The sequence below is a fragment of the Cyprinus carpio genome, chromosome A17 (genome assembly GCF_018340385.1).
Source record: "Cyprinus carpio isolate SPL01 chromosome A17, ASM1834038v1, whole genome shotgun sequence".
In the NCBI taxonomy this organism is placed as follows: Eukaryota; Metazoa; Chordata; class Actinopteri; order Cypriniformes; family Cyprinidae; genus Cyprinus; species Cyprinus carpio.
Window position 1 is genome coordinate 12,941,123 of NC_056588.1, and position 6,484 is coordinate 12,947,606.

Genomic DNA, 6,484 nt, shown 5'->3' on the forward strand with positions numbered 1-6,484 from the left:
CAGGAACACTGGATACAGTCTCTTCACCAGATCCTGTCAGATTGTCTGTCAGACAGAGTCTTCTGATACCCAAATCAATTAATCAGTTGTGAGTTGATTCTTAACTTCACTTCCTTTAAGGAGTGTGAGTGCTTTTTGTATGGGGTTCATGGTTATGTAGAGTGTTTTAAATCAATCACTAATGGGTTCCATTTCATGCAGTCATATAGGCAGCTTCCTATTTAAGCAGTAAAGCAGCTCAATAGGTTTAGGAACAGAGCTAATGTTTCAGTAAATTAATTAGTGAGATTTATTTTTATAGATATGAACTCAGTGTATTCAAAAGGAATCCATATATAGTAAAAGACAACTTTACATTTATGTTTAGTTCAGAATTATCCATTCTTGATCAGTCTGCAGTGCAGTGTTTGTTCAATAGCTGTGTCTTGTGTACAGACAAAAAAAAAAAAAACATAATTTATTCATAGTTATGTAGTCACAGGGCTGATGCTTAAAATCACAAGGCTTGGGGCACACTGAAAAGATTTTAGTAAACCATGAGGAAAAAAATGCATTTGTCCTATTTTAAATAACTGCTTTTATTTTTCTTGTCATACTATTGCATTGGGTAGGCCTGCTCATCAATTTCATTGCCTGATCGTGAATGCTTTAAGCTATAAAATGAAGATAAATATGCAGAAATACATAGATAAACATACACATACAAACAAAGTGATGTAAACATATAGAAAATCAAATACATAAAGAGAAAAAAAAAAAGGTTTTGCTTTTTTTCTCCGCATCGCAAGTCATAGCAGCCTAACGGCTATATTGGAGCGAGTTGCAGTTCAGTTAGTGAGTCATATGTTAAGTTGCTGTGATAGACTTGAAAAGTTTATTTAGTGCAGGATTTATGAAACTTATTTGAACTGGTAACTCCTACGTGTTTGTGAGTCTTTTGAACAATTCCTTAAATGAACCAATTCACAATTCATAAGAGGTGTATATTTGTGAACTGGTCTGTAGGTTAGTTTTTCCATGTGCTGGAAACACTGCTGTGATCTGCAACACACTTGTGGTGTGTGATGCCAGAAATATATAAATACAAGTTATTCCCACTAACAATTTGTTAATTTAAATAGAGAACTATTTTTTCATATTTCTGATAATAACCTAACTCTAAATAAAATTCCCAGTTTTCCCCCATGATGACTTGAGTCATGTCATTATGTGTACAACTTGTCACAGTTTGACAAAGATTTGGAATCCTGATTTGAAACTACACTGAGTTCAAGTGAAGCTTTAGAGATTATTCAGCTTTTGTCTGGAGTAATATGGACACAAAGGAGCACAGATTTCTCCAATCAGCCCAACATCAAGCTAAGTTTGACAACAGATGGCTGCAGTTCATTCATTATTGAGACTGGTAGTTTTGATGAAGGGATTGTCAGACGTTGCTTTATCCAGAGCAGACCACAGCTCAGATGGATGGCTGGCCAATACAAAAGCATTTATAAGTAATACTGTTGCTCCCTAAACTCATCCATTACCAAACTGAGTTCATATGGATTAACCTGAGCTCTGGACCATGTGTTTCTCATCAAGATCTATTATACAGATATTACTTTGTGTATTCTTTCTCTCAATCTGTCTCTGTCAATCTTGATCTTCAACTCTCCACCTCCATTCAGTTGCAGCATAATTCATATTATCTTCATAATAACTTTGTTCCTGCAGGGTTAAGCATTAAATCAGTTTAACAACAGAAATATAAATAGCAAGTGCAGTGACTGCAAAGTTCATTTTGTTCACTTTTCACTGTGCAATATGATATTTAAATATTACATATTAAATGCTTACTGTATATTCTGTAAACATCTGCTATTTCATTAGCATTTTTTATTTTAAGCACTTTTGTTTATAGATATACAGTATAGATGATGGATGGATGATGGATGGATGGATGGATGGACTGATGGATGGAGGGAGGGAAGGATGAACGAATGAACAGAGATAAAGGGAGGGATGGAGGGAGGGATAGATGGATAAATGGATGGATGGATGGATGAATTAAATAAAAAAAGACATATATATATACATAGATAGATAGATAGATAGATAAGGATGAATGGATGATAGATAGATAGATAGATAGATAGATAGATAGATAGATAGATAGATAGATAGATAGATAGATAGATAGATAGATAGATAGATAGATAGATAGATAGATAGAATGGATGGATGGACAGATAGATGTCATGTGACCGCTGTAGTTTAGTTTGTTTTGACCACTGTTTAATCAACTAAATGTATATTTAGACCCTTAGCTTGACCGTCACTGATTGTTCGTCTTAGCAGCTCTGTGTGGCTTGTGCAAATCTCTTTTGCTGGAAGACTTGGAATGGAAAGGAGAACTTAGACTATGGAATCAATAGTATAAAGCCTGTAATTACAAATGTGAGCTCAGTAATGCCTGCGGTATCCTACACTCTGTTTTTCTCCTAATTTTCTTTCGTCTATGCTGCACGTCTTTCCACACAGCAGATAAGAGCAGAACAACTCTCCACTGCTCTCCATGCATACCAATGTTTAAACCTACCCACAGGCAGAGAGAGTGAGACACACACACACACACACACACACACACACACACACACACACACACACACACACACACACACACACAAACAAAAACAAACACACACACACACACACACATAGAGAGAGAGATGATCACTGACAGGAAACCAGGCCAGGGAGAGAATACTGGGAATTTTACAGCCTGACAGCAGCCTAATGATGGAACCTCTTTCTAAGTGATTAATTATCTTCATGTGCAGAGATGTACTGTATAACAGCTGATACAATAATTCATTTTGAGATTTCTATGCTGAAAGACAATATTTATGCATGGAAGAAGTGTTTTGGTTTTAGTTTTATTAGGATGAAGTGACAAAAACTCAATATTGATGATCCTTTTATTTTGCATTGTGTGACTGTGTATGTGTGTGTGTGTGTGTGTGTGTGTGTGTGTGTGTGTTTTATTTATTTTTTATGTGTATGTGTGTGTGTGTGTGCTTCGATACTTGTTTCAAGTGTATAATATTCCACTGTGTGTAGTGTTAAGATTTATTCAGTTATTTATTTATTTATTTTTTATATTCTAACTATCTTTAATCTAATAACCACATTTGGAATAACAATCGCTGGTGTCAAAACATAATTACCCATGAATTCTTTTATGATCACACTTTGTGTTGTGAGATTTTATTGTATCAAACAAAACTTCACTGATCACAAGCTATTTATTATTATGTACTTGTGGCTTTAGCTCCTCGTTTCTGGACCCCCATTAAGAACAGTGAGATAATTCTTTCATAGAAATTATTATGCAAATACATTTCTAATCACTTTGTTATGTCTAAGACTTTCTACTATTCTTTGACTGTAATTAATTCTGATTTTCACTCCTAAACTCCTAAGTGCAGTACAAATATGTTAAGAACTGTAGTCATTTTTTTAACTGATTACACTATGCTGCCACTAAAATGCATTTAGTCTCCAAAACTTTTTAAAATGTATTAAAATGTATTACATTTATGCATTTGGCACACACTTCTACACACTTCTAAAGTGACTTACAATGCATTCAAGGTATTCATTCCACTTTATGCATCCCCTGGGAATCGAACCTTTTGTGGTTGCTGTATTACTATAATACAGTATTGCAAGGGGAATAGTGCAGTTAGATACCTGTGTAGTCAAGCATGTGAATAATATTATTAATGTTGTACCAATAAATTTAATGCACAGTAAGAAACTTTGAAAACAAACTAAATTTGCAACTTTTGGGTTTGTTGTAAAATGTCTGTAGCATTATATCACCCACTTGCTCTTGGATCCTCTGTAGTGAATGAGTGCCATCAGAGTCCAAACAGCTGATAAAAACATCACAAAATAATCTATAAGTAATCCAGTCATTCAAATTAATATCTTGTAAAGTGAAAAGATGCATGTTTTTATAAACAAATCCATCAAGATGAAAGCAAACAATTGCTTTTAGTTTAAATACAAGTCCTCTATTCATAATATTGCTAACTCCAATTAAAAAAGTTGTCTCGTCTGAATCAGGAGAGAAATATGCATAGATGTAGCACTACTTTTTACAAGCAAAACAGTCCTAAACCGTTCTAAACAAAATACCATTGATTATTGTAACACTCTTTTTTTCTGGTTTACCAGCTCACTCCGTCTCTCGTTTGCAGTTCATTCAAAATTCTGCTGCCAGACTATTAACTTCCATAAAAAATCTGCTCACATCACTCCTATTCTATTTAATCTACACTGGTTGACTGTATCTTTCCACTGGTTGACTGTATCTTTAAATTCCAGCGAATTTAAATCAAAGCTTAAAACATACTTGTTTAATAAACACTATCAAAAAATTGCATTGTGTATTTGTCCCATATGTGTGATTATTATTATGATTATTACTCAATTTGTGTTAAATGCAACTGCATTATCTGTGACTGGATTGGGCAAATGTCCAATGTCCACTTAATTGTTATTTTGTTGTATTTGGTGTACCTTGTAAAGTGTCCTTGAGCCTGGGAAAGATGCTATATAAATTAAACAATATTATTATTATAAAAATGGTGGTGGGCTTTGATGTGAGAGGACAACAGGGGATAGACTTTTTCAGTGGAAGAAGTGCATATTATGGATAATACACTTGTATTTGGAAACACAAGCAACAGTTTAAAGTTAAAATGCCTTAAAAATAGATTTGTTTCTTACAAATGCGAAGCTTTTTGCTTCACAAGATGTTAATTAATGGACTAGAGTCGTGTGGATTATTGTGATGTTTTTATCAACTGGACTCTCTTTCTGACGGCACCCATTCATTGCAGAGGGTCCACTGGTCAACAAGTGATATAATTCTAAATTTCTCCAAATCTGTTCAGATGAAGAAACAAGCTCATCTACATCTTGCATGGCTTGAGTGAAACACATTTCGAGGGAAATAAAGTAAATTTGTAGCAAATTTTCATTTTTGTGTAAACTATTCCTTTAACCCTGACCTTTATAATCCTTCATATTCTTATTTATGCACCCTTAACTTGTTTATTTTCTTCAGAATTTTTTTTGTTACAAACATAAGGCGCCAAGTGTCTTTTCAAACAATCTACACACATTCTCCTCAGGTGCCACAGCAGAGGAAATTCAGCACTGATGTTCTAATCTGTCCAACAAAAGCTCTTCTATTGCTTAAAAAACTTTGCACTTTTAGCTCCTCATGCTTTCATGAGCTTAAATCAATGCATTACGCCACACTGTTTTTCCATTTCACTCAGTTTTACGGTTTGATATAAGCTACCTCATATATAATGGAATTCACACAGCATTAAAGCAAGCACAGCAGGAGTCCTCAAGCACGCATTCAGCTTGTTTGTGCTTCAAATCAGCTTTTTATGCAGTGCGGTGTGCCTTGGGATCTATACGAAAACATGACCATGATATGGAGTCTCTTGAACACAAATGCAAGTGTGACTGGATTGAAAATGTTGCACATACTGTAAAAACCACAGTGCAGAAAAATCCAGGATGATTAATTCATGAGCAGCTGAATCCAAAGTGATTTGGTGCAGGTGTGTCCGGTGTGAAGAATGACATATTCTGTAAAGGTCTAAGCACAGCATGGTTGATTTATGAATAGTTGGCTCTAAAGCAATTTGGATTTGTGTTTTTAGGAAACATTATTGTACAGAGTAGACACAGTTGTAGATCCCAGCCATTTTATATGTTTAACAGAGAAGAATGGTACTTAAATGGCACTTTAACATGTAACGGAATATAGTTATAGGGGGTCTTGTAAAGGTTTATGCAATCTCCAAAGTTTTCACCCATCTTCTTTACGAGAGAGATGCAGATTTGAAGTGTTCAGTTCAGACGAGGCTCTGCTAAATGGAAAGGTGTTGAGTCCAGGTGAGACAGTGGTCAGGATTCAGGAGAGAGATGTGCCGTTGTGGGTTTTTAAAGCACCTTTAATAGCTTTTGTGGCCTTCTCTAAAAGCTTCAGTATGATGGAATGTCTTCAAGATCAATTTTAAAACATCCATTGTGTGTACATTTATTATATATCTCAGAGAGTGTGTCTGGGAGAGTGAATGCCTGTGTCTGATTTCTCCAATAAGAATATTTCCCTGTCAGGATTATCACACACAAACCTCATCGAGATTGAGAACACTGAGATTTCAGCTATTAAATTGTCAAGTTTGTTAAGCCTTAAATTGCTGGAGGTCTGGTCAAATTTGTCATGAGGTAAGTCTATCAGGTTTTTTTTTTAAACAGCTTTTGTTTCTTGAGCATTTAAATAGCATCCAAATGATTTCTGAAGGATCATGTGACAGTGAAGACTGGAGTAATGGCTAGTGAAGATTTAGCTTTGCAATCCAAGGAATAAATTACATTTTATCTACAGTTTGGTTTCAGTATTTGTGTT